Here is a 14,199-nt window from a genome sequence, read left to right on the forward strand (position 1 = left end):
CAGGCATGGTGGCTCATGCCTGTAATCCCAGCACTCTGGGAGGCTGAGGTGGGTGGATTGCTTGAACTCAGGATTTTGGGACCAAACATGGCAAAACCCTGTCTCTACTAAAAATACCAAAAATCATCCAGACATAGTGGTGTGTGCACCTGTGATCCCAGCTACTTGGGAGGCTGAGCTGGAAGGACTGCTTGAGCCTGGGAGGTGGAGGTTGCAGTGAGCCGAGATCATACCACTATACTCCAGCCTGGGCAAGAGAGCAAGACCCTGTCTCAAAAAACAAAAAAAATAAGTCAAATCGTCTTGTTTTTAAATTTGTCAACTATTTTAAATTAAAATTTAAAAAAGAAAACACTATGAAGCTAAAATAAACAATGTCTGCAGGCCACATCTAGCCTGTGGGCCACCACTGTAGTTCATTTTGTAACACTTGACAGAATTTTTAACTACAGATTCACTGGATTGTTGACTTGCTTACCTAGCACCCCGTTTGATTTTAAGGAGCCACAACTCCCAGTTTTAATCCTTTCTCTGCCATCACTCATGGGAGAGGGAGGTCTTGATTAACTCCTTATGCCTGTCAAGGCCTTAGGGTTCCCATTTGTAAGGGAGAAAAAAACAAGATTAGGTTAGTCTGACTTTTCCAAACTTTCGTAATCAAAAGAATCACTGAGTCACACAGAAAAGGGGTTACAAATTGCTCTTAAATATGTGAAAAAATGCTCAGCCTCATCATTATGAGGAAACACACGTTAGCTTGGTAGAGATAGCTAAAAGTTGATAACGTGGAGGGTGTGAGAGCAGCGGTGCGTCTCATCTGTTGCTGTGGAATGGGCATGGTTCCCGCCTCTCAGAGGCAATGTGGCAATACCACTCAAAACAACAAAGGCACAGGCTTTTGACCCAGTCAGGCCACTTCTAGGAATGTTTCTTAATCATGTACACATGTGAAGTGATGTAGGTACAAAACTGCTTCTTTCAGCATTGTTTGCATTGGCACAGGATCAGAAACAACCTAAATGTCCATCAACAGGGGGTTGATTAAATAAACTATTGTTCATCTATACAATAGATTACTACACAGCCACTAAAAAAATGTGAAGAGGGTAAATGTCTTGTATTCTTGTATTCTTGCCACAAACATGAAATGAAATGAAATAGAATACAATAAAATAAAAAAGAGAGTACTATATCTAGTGGTGTGCTGGTAAATGTTTAACATCCAGTTCTCTGGTTGGAGAGGCTCGGTTGGGGTTAACTCCGACTGCAGCATTTGCTTGTGGTTTTAATACTTCCACCATGTTCAACTTCAAGCAACCAACATGAGGTCACTGAACTTGGACTTGAGAAAAGATTCATCTCTGTTGACTCTAGCCCATCACTGCCTTTATTAACTGATACGAAAAGATCTCCAAGATGTATTGAATGAAAGAAAAGGCAAAACACAGAACAGCATGCAGAGTAGGTATTATTTACATAAAAAAGAGAAGAGGATAAAAAATATATACATATACATATACTGGCCTGTGTACCACAGAGTTCGCTGGAAGAATACACACACACACACACACACACAAGTACACACACACAGAGTCACTAATTTTGTGATTAGGGATGGGAACCAAGAGGCTGGGGGCATGGGGACAAAGTGGATGGAAATGCTTTATTATTACCCATGTATACTCTGTCAAAGATCTACGATATGAATGTCTCACAGCTAAAAGATTGTTAAGACTGCCATGGATCACCTGGAAGATTTATTGAGTGCTAATTCCATGGCCTCTCCCAGGAGATTTTAACCTGCCATCCTTGGTATAATGCTGGAAAAATCAGTTTTTAACAAGTTTCTCATATGAGTCTTAAGATTAGGCAAATTTGGGTGGCACTGTCTAGCCCAACCTTTCTGTTTGATGGAAAATGTAGTAAGTGTGGGCATTTTACATGACCCACAGAGGGGAAAGGCCTGACCTCTGGGCACTGGGGGAGTCAGGGCTGAAGCCAGGGCTGATCCTCAGCCTCAGCCCCTCGCCTGGGCCGTGCTGTCCGGAGCTGGAGCCTGGGCGTGATCTTAGATGCAGCACTGAGACCCAGAAAGGCATGTGGCTTGTCTGGGCTCACACAGCCACAGCCCAGGAAAATTCTACCCAATATACACCCACAAGAACAATCCATAGGAGCTCTCTGCTCCTCCCGTTCAACAGACCGCCACACTTCATGCATCGCCAGCCGCATCCCTGAGACACCATGGTGAAGGTGAAGGCCGGAGTCAATGGATCTGGTCGTATTGAACACCTGGTCACAAAGGCTGCTTTTAACTCGGTAAAGTGGATATTGTCACCATCAATGACCCCTTCATTGACCTCAACTACATGGTCTACATGTTCCAGTTTGATTCCACCCGTGGCAAATTCCGTGGCACTGTCAAAGCTGAGAACGGGAAGCTTGTCATCAGTGGACATCCCATCACCATCTTCCAGGAGCGAGATCCCTCCAAAATCAAATGGGGCAATGCTGGCGCTCAGTGCATTGTGGAGTCCACTGGCGTCTTCACCACCATGGAGAAGGTTGGAGCTCACTTGCAGGGAGGAGCCAAAAGGGTCATCATCTCTGCCCCTTCTGCAGAGTGAACCGTAAGACGTATGACAACAGCCTCAAGATCGTCAGCAATGCCTCCCGCACCACCAACTGCTTAGCGCCCCTGGCCAAGGTCATCCATGACAACTTTGGTATCATGGAAGGACTCATGACCACAGTCCACGCTATCACTGCCACCCAGAAGATTGTAGATGGCCCCCACGGTGTAATGGCCGTGGGGCTCTCCAGAACATCATCCCTGCCTCTGCTGGCATTGCCAAGGCTGTGGGCAAGGTCATCCCTGAGCTGAATGGGAAGTTCACCGGCATGGGATTCTGTGTCCCCACAGTTAATGTGTCGGTCATGGACCTGACCTGCCATCTGGAGCCTGCCACATACAATGACATCAAGAAGGTGGTGAAGCAGGCGTCAGAGCGCTCCCTCAAGGGCATCCTGGGCTACACTGAGCACCAGGTTGTCTCCTTCGACTTCAACAGCAACCCCCACTCTTCTGCCTTCAATGCTGGGGCTGGCACTGCCCTCAACGGCCACTTTGTCAAGCTCATTTCCTGGTGTGACAATGAATTTGGCTACAGCAACAAGGTGGTGAACTTCATGGTCCACATGGCCTCCAAGGAGTTAAGACCCCCTGACCACCAGCCCCAGCAAGAGCACGAGAGGAAGAGAGAGACTCTCACTGCTGGGGAGTCCCTGCCACACTCAGTCCCCACCACAGTCAGAATCTCCCCTCCTCACAGTTTCCACGCAGGACCCCTGAAGAGGGAGGGGCCTAGGGTGCCCCATCTTGTCGTGTACCATCAGTAAAGTCCCCTGTACTCAGTCAAAAAAAAACGCAAAACAAACCAAACAAACAAACACAAAACAATCCACAGGTCTCCAATCTACAGCCTGAGAAACTGGACTCAAACTCACTAGTCAGTGTCAATCAAGGCTTTATCCTCAGAGGATGAGAGGACAACACTGCCCCAGCACCCTGGCAATCCCTTCAGATGAGTGACCTGGGACAGGGCAGAAGACCCTTTTGTGTTAGCTCTGGCATGTGAAGTATCGTCTCTTACCTTCCTGGTATTGATCACCAGCTACTGTTTCATAAAGATGAGAGGTGGGATGGGGAGGGGACAGAGAAAAGAAAGAAAGAAAGAAAAGCCATTTCTCCCCAAGTGCTTTGCCATTGATATCTGATATGCTTGGCTGCCATTCAGTCCCTCAGTGTCTCCTGTGTCGCTGTACCTGCCTTATGCACACATAATTAACTGTGTGTTTTCAAAAATGGCAAATCATTCCTCCATATAAAACAACAAACTCAGTCCAGAGACAAATTGAATCAAGTTCTCTGGGTGTTTTTTTTTTTTTTTTTTTCACTTCAATTAACACGAAGACTGGCATATATCAGAGGTGCAAATCTCCTAGCGTTATGTGACCACAAGCAGGGATGCAGCAGAATGTACACCCCGAATTATGTCTTTAAGTGCTCGTTGGAGACACTTGTAATCATGTTTTATTACTGGTCTCCTCCCCAGCATAATGAACTTTGATGAAATAATGAAACAGCCCTGGCGCCTGAGCAGTCAGGCTGGCGGCCTTGCCAGCTAAGACCTCCCGTGAGTACAATAGCCTGAGCGGGGCGCCCGGCTCCAGTGGCAGCGGGGCGGAAAACCTGGCTCCCCGCCCTCAGCTCCCCACCTCCTGGCTGCTGGGCCTGCCCCCTTGAGTCACAAAAATGCCACGGCCAATTGGAAATGGGGAGAAGGCCAGGAAAGCCGGGGCTCACAGAGTCTCAGAACGGAAGTACTGGACAGGAGATAGGTGGAGGACATCTCTTCCACCCCACCTTGTCAAGATGGGGAAACTGAGTCCCAGAGAGGGAAAATATTCTCACCGAGGCCACACAGTGGCGGAGAAGGGACTCAAAGAGGGGACTCGAAAGACCTCTCCAAATCCTAGGTCTTTCTTTAGTCTCTACAGGATTCTCTTAACCAGTGTCTCCTAGCCCCAAAGAAGCTTTGAGAAATCTCAGATTCCATGGGCCCACCCGGGAAATACGAATTCAGTAGGCCTATTGGCAAAGCCAGGCATCTGTGCTTCCCGAGCAATTCTGAACATCAGCAGATGTGGTTGAGAAGTTGAGATTGACAGGAAGTTTAAAGTCCTCCTGGATGAAGATTGCTATTTCTCCTTGCAACTCAAAGTAGGGGCACGGCCTAACAGCACTGGCATCTCCAAGAGGTCCTCAATTGGAATCTGCATTTAGCATGATCTCCAGTTTGAGGAGCGCCTCTATATCCCCTCAGTGCATCCCAGAGGGTCTCCTGAGGATCCGACTCCATCATGATAGATAACCAACACCTCTGTGCAGAGAGCCTGGGCAATAGCACCACCTGCCATGAGTCCAGCTGCTGATGCCCCACAAAGAGCCTGTATTATCCCCATTTTGCAGTTGAAGGAACCAGGGCTCAAGAACTGACATCAAACTTTAAATCCAAGGCCTTCTACAGCTTTCTTTTTTTTTTTTCTTCCTAAGCCCCTTCCCTGTTGTATATGTGTAGATAGGGGAAGGTAACACATGTAAAATCCCGCCTACAAGTTGTATTTTCTAGCGGGATTTGTCTAGATGTCTTTTGAGGAAAATCCCAAGCTTCTCTGGTATCGTGATTGAATAAATTTATTATTTTAAAAGCTCAAATAGAAGGTTGGACACAGTGGCTCACACCTGTAATCCCAGCACTTGGGGAGTCCAAGTTTTGGGAGTCCAAGTTGGCTTGCGTCTAGGAGTTTGAGACCCTATCTCAAAAGAAAAAGCACAAAAGGTAGATGAAAGTGTTTAAACCTCCTTGGGAAAGAAACTGTTTATTTGTGTTTGTTTGTCTATAAGTTATTTTTAAATGCCTTATAAGTAGTGTGATGCATATAGATGTGTTAATTTTTTATTTTATAAATAACTGTATTGAGGCACATTTTACACATCATTCACCCATTTAAAGTGCACAATTCAATGACATTTTAGTAAATCTACAAAGTTGCATACCATCACAGTAAATCAATCAAGGAACATTTTCATCACCCCAATAATATCCCTCATGCATGTTTACTATAATCCTTCACCCCATCCCAGGTAACTCTAATTTTCTTTCTATCTCTATAGATTTAATTTTTCTGGACATCCCATCTGAGTGGAGTGGTCTCTTATGTCTGGCCTCTTTCACTGAAGAGTGTTGTTTTCGAGGTTCATCCGTGTGGTTGCTTGTATCTGTGATTCATTCCTTTTTATTCCTGTATAGTATTCCATTGTATGGATATACCATATTTTGTCTATCCATTATATGTGAATTAATTTTATCTACACCCAGAAGAAGTTAAAATTCAAATTAGGAATCCATGTCCACAGCTTCAAATATTCAGTTGGTTATCTAGAATAAAGAATGTTGGAGACCATTTTTCTTTGGTGAAATGAGTGTTGCTCAAGAACTGAGGTGGGGTAGACAGACTGTCCAGGCACTGAGGTCCTCTCTGTCTGGTGCATTTCCAGCCTGGACTCTGCCACCTGGTTGTACTATAAGGTCAGTTAAATTTGCCATGAGAATATGCTGCATCCACTGTGGAGTAAACCTTTCCAAAAAAATACTTCTCATGACAGACAGCCAGGACTTTACTTATTTTATAGGCATTCAAAACCATTTGTGTCTGCTTGTTATTAAGTGAAACCCTCCCCCAATCCATTTGCTAACAAATGGTGTACATGTAGCAAAATTCAATCTGCGACTCATTTTCCTTATACCCTACTATCCAGCAGTGAAGCTGTGGAGGGAGAAATACACAGTTCCCACCTCCCCAACCTCCCCCCTGATAGTTACCAAAAGAAACTTGTAATTGGTGAATGGTCAAATTGCCTTAGATCAGTTTGCAACACTTCCAAAAGTATGCATTGCATCCTTCAGTACTGGGTTCCAGATACTAAGTGTGGAAGACTTTACTACCAGCAGCCTTTGACGTTTGGCACGGCCGTGTGACTGGTTCCGGCCAAGGAGTTGTGAGGAGGAGTGGCAGGTGTCACTTCCATTCCAAAGGAGTTCATTGCTGGTCTCAACACTCCACCCCTCCTGTAGTGATGCCTGAAGCACTACATTGAGAAGCTGCCTAAGGAGGCAGGTCCATCAGCCTGGGTGCCTGACTGACACTCTGAGCAGAGCTCCCCAGCCCACCTGTGATGGATACATGAAGCTTGAGAAAGGAATACACTTTGATTAAGTCACTGGGACTGGGAGGTTGCTTGTGGTTGTAGCATAATTCAGGCTGTCCTGCTTGACTGCAAAGGTAAGCACCTTCAAATATGGCCCTCGACTCAGAATTGCCAGTCAAGTGGGGAAGTTCAGCCTTAATTAGACCATTAAAACAAAAATAAAAAGAACAATTGCAAACTGATTGCAAACTGATAATAATGCATGGTCTGGGTAAGTCAGACAAAATTCGAATTCAAGTGAAAAACCCCAAAAGAGATGGTGTTTTCTCTGGCAGAAGCAACACCAGTGCAATGGCCTGGGAGCGCAAAGACCCTGTGGGGTGTTCACCCACCAATCACTGGGTGCCTCTGCCCTTCCAGCCCCACTAAAGTGAGGAAACAAGGGCCATAGGAGAGGCCGCATCTGCCTGGGACCCCTGCTCTCTGGGGTCCTGGCTGCCTGGGCTCTAGAGAGCCCACTCCCTTTGAGCAGCCCGTGGCCTGAGAGGCGGCCCCAAAGCCCTCGCATACCTAGTCCCACAGGATCCTGCTCCTGCAAGTTTACACTGAGGGAACTCTGCCAATGTAATAGTTTTAACTACAACAGAAAGTTGTTATACATATATGAAAATAATAGTACTTTCCTTTGTGCTTTCAAGCTTACAAAACACTTCCACCCATTTTAAAAACACTTTTGCCTGTATTAAATACCCTCCAGCAGCTTCCTAGCTCGTTTGGAATAAAATGCACATTCCTTAGCATGAAGCAGGAGGCCCTGTGTGATGTGGGCTCTGCACCTCCCCTCCCCCATGTCCCCTGCTAAGACAGGGCAGCCTTGCTGTCCCTCACCCACCCGCCCACCCCATGTGTCCCCCCAGAGCCTTCCTACCACATCCATTCCGTACACATTGCAGGATGCTCCTTGCTCTTCTCCTTTGACTCAAACCTTATTTCTTCAAAGAGATATTTCCTTGCCATGAAATTAAGTTATTCCTCCGTTCCAATAGCCCTGTCTACAAATCCGCTATTTCATCATTTTCATCACAGGTGCCACCATTTAGTGTGAATCATTTACTTCTTGATTGGCTGCTTCCTTGACAGAGCTGGGAAATAATGAAGACTTATTATTATTATTAATTTTTTTTTTTTGAGACAGAGTCTCGCTCTGTCGCCCAGGCTGGAGTGCAGTGGTGTGATCTTGGTGCACTGTAAGCTCTACCTCCTGGGTTCATGCCATTCTCCTGCCTCAGCCTCCTGAGTAGGTGGGACTACAGGCGCCAGACACCATGCCCGGCTTTTTTTTTTTTTTTTTTTTTTTAGTAGAGACAGGGTTTCACCATGTTATCCAGGATGGTCTCGATCTCCTGACCTTGTGATCCATCTGCCTCAGCCTCCCAAAGTGCTGGAATTACAGGTGTGAGCCACCACACCCAGACTATTATTATTATTATTATTATTATTATTATTTTGAGACAGAGTCTTGCTCTGTTGCCCAGGCTGGAGTGCAGTGGTGAGGTCTCAGCTCACTGTATGCAACCTCCACCTCCCGGGTTCCAGCAAGTTTCCTGCCTCAGCCTCCCGAGTAGCTGGGATCACAGGTGCCCACCACCATGCCTGGCTAATTTTTGTAATTTTAATAGAGATGCGGTTTCTCCATGTTGACCAGGCTGGTCTCGAACTCCTGATGTCAAGTGATCCACCTGCCTGGCCTCCCAAAGTGCTGGGATTACAGGCATGAGCCACTGCACCTGGCTGGAGATTTATTCTTATAAACTCAATGCCTAGGATAGCTCGTTGGACTGTCACCCCTTGAGGGATACATTTATTTCCATTTTTGCTTGTGGAGAAAGTGGAGTGAAGAAGTTTGAGCAAGGTCCTAGGGCTAACAGTAGAGTGGAAGTGATTCCAGATCTTCATCCCCTGAGTCTGTGGCTTTTCCCCACCCAGCCAAGCCAAGCCAAGCCTTGCCATCCAATGTGCTTCTGTGTCATGGAGAACAGCAGACAGCCACATTGCAACGGGGCTGATGAACTAATTCACACTCAAAGGTGACTGTCTAAAGGTTGATTTTCTGCAGCCTTTCCCAGGGAGAACTGGGATTTTAGCAAAGGAGTGAGAGGAGCAGTGTGGGCCTCAGCATAGGGGACTTTAAGCCTAGTTCTGACAAAGTCACCTTCAAAGTGAGGGTCATTGTTACCTGGAAGCCATTTCATGGGACTTTAATCAGTGCTCAGGTCAGAGCAGTGATATCCTGGCCTGTCCCGGAAAAGCCTGGGTGGCCTCAAGGCCCAGACTGCTCACCCATCAAAGGCCTCCAATTTAGACTCCTCAGCAAACACAATACCTGTGTCACGTGGATTATACGAAGAGAACGCCCACTTCAAAGCTTTCATTCAGCATCCCCCACCTGGATCACGCTTCAAATTTCCAAAATTAAATCCATTCCTTATCTTATGCATGGCACAACTTGATTACATTGCAATATTCTTGGCTATTAGCATGCATTGTTCCATGTAGATCAATATCACTGTATTTGTAACTCTGACTTGGGATTTCTTCACTTTTTAATATGCCCAGACTTTTAAAAAGTCACTCCTTTTCTGCAAGGACCAAAAAGAAAATGGAAAAGTGGAATATGAAATGATTTGGGGTGCCCTGTTTTAGTCTTTGTGGAAAATCCCTGAGCATCTGGAGTGAGAAACGAGGATGCATTTTACAGAGGGGCGGTCAGGCAGGCCCCACCCAACAAGGGCTTGTTTTACATCATGGGTGACCAAGGGTCAGGATTAGAACCCGGCCTCACTTGAACCCTTTCAAGCATCTTTGAGATCTCTTTCCTACAGTCCCGAGAACCCAACAGGAGATGAGAACAAAGGTTTGTTTGGTTGACCCTTTCTCAAATCCCGCCCACTGAGAGGTGACCGTCCCTCCTCTCCCCGCCTCTCCCTGAGCCCCAGCTCTCAGCGGCAGGATCTGAGCCCTCTCCCGCTGGACTTGTGGTACTTACTGAACAATCTCGCGCTGTTGTCTGCCGCGGGGAGAGAACACTGATAAGAGAGCAGATTAGGTGACTAAATCTGCTGGCTGCCCTTACACAATGCCAGCAGGTAACTCATTTGAAGCTTAATAGTTGGATTTAGTCATAAAGGAGACCTGCAGAGGGAGTGATGTCAGAAGCACAGGAGATTGGAGGCGATATCAGGGCTTCCAACCGATAGATGGGAAAAGATTGTCAGCAAGATGTAGACATGTGTCTGTGTGTAAGAAATGTGTGTGTAAGACAGAGAAAACCAAAGAACCCAAGGGCTGAAAAACCCTTGGTGATTCTAGTTCCAGCTACCTGATTTTATGGATGGGGAAACTGAGGAAAAGGCTTGTCCAAGATCCGGCTTCTGGGAGTCTTGTTCTCTATCACAGCAGAAAGTGGAATTATTCTGGTGTTATTTACTGGCCACTTTTCATCTCCAGGAGTCGTAGCCATTTTTATCTCTCCCTGTATATCTGTTTGCCCCTGGGAGTAGCACTGTGCCTGAGGTCTGGCTGCTGACATCGCTGAGTAGGGAAGCCCACAGGGTGTGCAGCGTTTGGGAATGGTGGGAACTGTGGCTTGTGGGCAAGAACACACTGGGTTTCAGAGGGACAGCTGCCACTTACTGGGTTTCAGAGGGACAGCTGCCACTTAGTGCCACGCAGATTTAGCCTTGGAAAATGCAAGCCCAGTTTTGCTAGACCTTAGGAGTTTCAAGAGAATCTTGTTCAAGTGAGGAACAAGATTTTTTTTTTCTAGGCAAAGTCTCTTAACTTTTTTTTAACGTAGGTACATGTTTAAATCTTTTGTTTTTCAATACAAAATCGATCTTTTGGATCAATCAACACATCTGCAGTCAGGATGGGGCCCATAGCCCTCAATTGGTGACCACTGATCATTTTATCGATGGAAACACTGAGGTCCAGAGAGAAGAACCAAAACTTGGGTCTTATGCCTCCCTGTACTGGGTAATTTTTTTTCTACTGCATCGCACAGTGTGTGTGTGTGTGTGTGTGTGTGTGAGAGAGAGAGAGAGAGAGAGAAGAGAGAGAGACAGTGTGTGTGTGTGTGTACATATATATGGAGGCACAATCTGATGAAATCCCAGAGCTCTACATATCAATACTTCCGGCCATTCATGGTACAGTGTGATCTTTATCCACATAATCTGCACAGCAGCCACTGGACATAAACGTTTCTGTGTTTGCTCACTCCTCACTGCAGACTGTATGTGCATCTGTTATTCATCACTTCACAGGCTCCTTTACATATATTTTATCCTTTGTATCCCTAACACTGGGACAAGGAGCCTTAAGTAATACTGTTCTACCCATTGGGCAGATGAGAAGACTGAGGTGGTACATGGACCAGCCCAAGGTCCCATGGGGAGTTAAAGGCAGAGATGGAATTCAGACCCCAGTCTCTCAGGCAGGTGTTCTCCTTCCCACAGCACTCTGCATCTTTGTTTTTCCGCTTCCTAACAAACAGGGCCTGTTTCTTCTCCTTCCTGTTTTTGGTTCTTTCGAACATCCTGAGCACATGAGCCTGGGATCCTCCTTAAGCCCCAGGGAGACAAAAACTCCCCTGGAGAAACTGGGAGGCAGCAGTACTGAGAGAGAATGAAGAGAAAATCCAGGTCTTTTCCTTTTCATGGCCTTGGAGCACAGTTTCACCATTCTCCATCATCTTCCTGGAGGAGTAGGATCTGGTTGAAGAAAAAGAGACCCTAATTTTAACTCTTTAATGCCTCCTCACTTCTATATGGACCTAAAGCTGAAGCTGAACTTCAATAGCATATATTTTCCACAAAATTCTAAATATTTTCAAAATCTGTGCAAAATCTCAGCATGAAGTCCCCAAGGACAGGCACCTGGCCATCTCACTCTTAGTATATTCTCAGAATCTTGGACAGAGCCTGGCACATAACAGGTGCTCAATAAATATAAAATAGGAAGAAGGAAGGATGGAAATAATTAAAGAAAAGAGAAGAGGGAAGGGGGGAAGGAAGGAAGGAAGAAGGCATAGAGAAAGAAGGAAAGGAAATATACGTATGTCAGCCCAATCCTTAGAACTAAACCTTCCAAAGTTAAGACAGCAACTGGGTGCCTGCAAGTGTCTAGAGTGCTGTGGGTAATTCATTGCAAAGAATTCCAGCTTCAGTTACGGGCCATAGAGAGGTGGCAGTGGAGAGCAACGAAGAGTTAAGATTTTATGACTTCAATCCTAACTGTGCCGCTGACCTTGGGTGAGCTATTTTATCTTTCTGAGCTTCAATTTAGCAACTGTGTGTGTTTTCTATTGTTGCCATTAAAAAATTATCACAAACTTAGTGGTTTAAAACAATACACATTTATACACTTACAGTTCTGGAGCTCAGAAGTCTGAAATGGTAAGCATTCCTCCTGGAGGCTGTAGGGGAGAATGTGTTCTCTTGCCTTTTCCAGCTTCTAGAAGCTGCCTATGTTGTTTGTCTTATAACCCTGCATATCTCTAACCTTTGCTTCCATTGTCACATCTTTGACTCTGCCCCTCCTGCCTGCCTCTTATAGGGACTCTGTGATTACATTGGACCTATCCAAGATCCAAGATAATCAACTCATCTCAAAATCCTTAAGTTGACCACAGCAGCATCGTCCCTTTTGCAGTGTAAGATAATGTATTCTCAGGTTTTAAATCATTTTCTGCCTACTACATCCACCAAAAAAATAAAAGATACCCTTTACTTTATGGGATTGTTCTGAATGTCAAAATTTTTAAAAATGCATGTTCAGCACTAGACATGCAGGAGGAGATTTATACCTATAACTTCTTACCAGGTCTCAGAAATACAGATTTGGCCCTGCCTTGGGGGCCATATAATCCCATCTTTATCATAGAGATAAGTGGGAAACAGTATCAAAGGAATACTTGGAAAATAAGCTCTCCCACATCTCACTCCCTGAGAATGACTCTATTTACTGTTGCCCGCTTCCTTCTCATCTTCGCCCCAAAGCAGACACACTTGGCAGAGCTGCAATCACAGTGTGCATGGCTTTTTATCAAACTTGTGTTCCCCTCACTTCTCACAGACCTACTGACCTTGTTCCACGTTGCTACACCGCCATGAAGTCATAACAAAAAGTGTCATGTGTAGAGAGGTCTTCACTTTCTATCACGCTGTACCATCATTTTTTTGGCCATCCCCTAGAGTTGGACAAGCTCAAGGTTATTCTAGTTTGTTTTTATAAAATTGTGTTTTTGCTGTTTGCAATAATGTTGCTAAGAATATCTTTATTGAGCCGGGAGTGGTGGCTCATGCCTGTAATCCCAGCACTTGGGAGGCCGAGGCAGGTGGATAACTTGAGGTCAGGAGTTTGAGACCAACCTGGCCAGCATGGTGAAACTCCATCTCTACTAAGAAAATACAAAAATTAGCTGGGCATGGTGGCTGGTGCCTGTAAGCCCAGCTACTTGGGAGGCTGAGGCAAGAGAATTGCTTGAACCTGGGAGGCTGAGGTTGCAGTGAGCCAACACACACCATTGCACTCCAGCCTGGGCAAAAGAGTGAAACTCCATCTCAAAAGAAAAAAAAAAAGACTATCTTCATTGAGCTCACAATAAATTTGCTGCATATACACACATATGCATATAAAAAGTTTGTTGAGTAAATGAATAAATAAACAGAATACATGAATAAGAGTTAATATATAAATGAAGTTAATTGATAGATAAATTTCTGAATCATTCATTTATTCATTTCACAAATATTTGAGTAATAAGAATAAACACCAGATAGGAATCCTGTCCTCATGAAGCTTACATTCTAATGAAGAGGGAGAAAAAATGCACAAATAAGTAAATGAACAAGGTAATTTTAGATTGTGATAGATTGTGTAAAAACAAAAAATAAACTAGGGAAGAGGATTACAGAAGGTAGGAAGCGACAGAGAGTGAATTGCTGTAGATACGGTGGTTTGTAAAGTTCATCTGACGGGTGCTCTGAGCTGATGCTTCTATGATAAAAGGGAACCAGCCTTGCAAAGACCCAAGGGAGCAGGATTTCAGATAGAGACCAAAATAAGTGCAATAGTACTCTAAGCCAGGAAAGAGTTTGGTGTGTCCCAAGGAAAGGAAGAAACCAGGGTGACTGCAGCACAGTGAGTGAGCGTAAAGGTCTTATCCAGCAAGTGCTCAGAGGTGTCAGGGCCCACATCGTGAAGGGTTCGAACTGCCAAGAGAAGCCATTGGAGAGTTCTCAGCAGAGGAGATGCACTCAATGACTGAGTCAGTAAGTGGAGCCCAGAGACAAGAGAGCATAAACGAGTGACTATATTAAAGGATGTATGTGGTGAATGCTATGATGTGCTACCCAGATGTCCCA

At 45.3% G+C, this 14,199-nt stretch overlaps 1 pseudogene; it reads left to right on the plus strand.

The window, feature by feature from the left end:
• Positions 1–401: 401 nt before the first annotated feature.
• Positions 402–7,595, plus strand: LOC110743581 (annotated as a pseudogene).
• Positions 7,596–14,199: the final 6,604 nt, after the last annotated feature.

The sequence above is a fragment of the Papio anubis genome, chromosome 5 (genome assembly GCF_008728515.1).
Source record: "Papio anubis isolate 15944 chromosome 5, Panubis1.0, whole genome shotgun sequence".
NCBI lineage: Eukaryota > Metazoa > Chordata > Mammalia > Primates > Cercopithecidae > Papio > Papio anubis.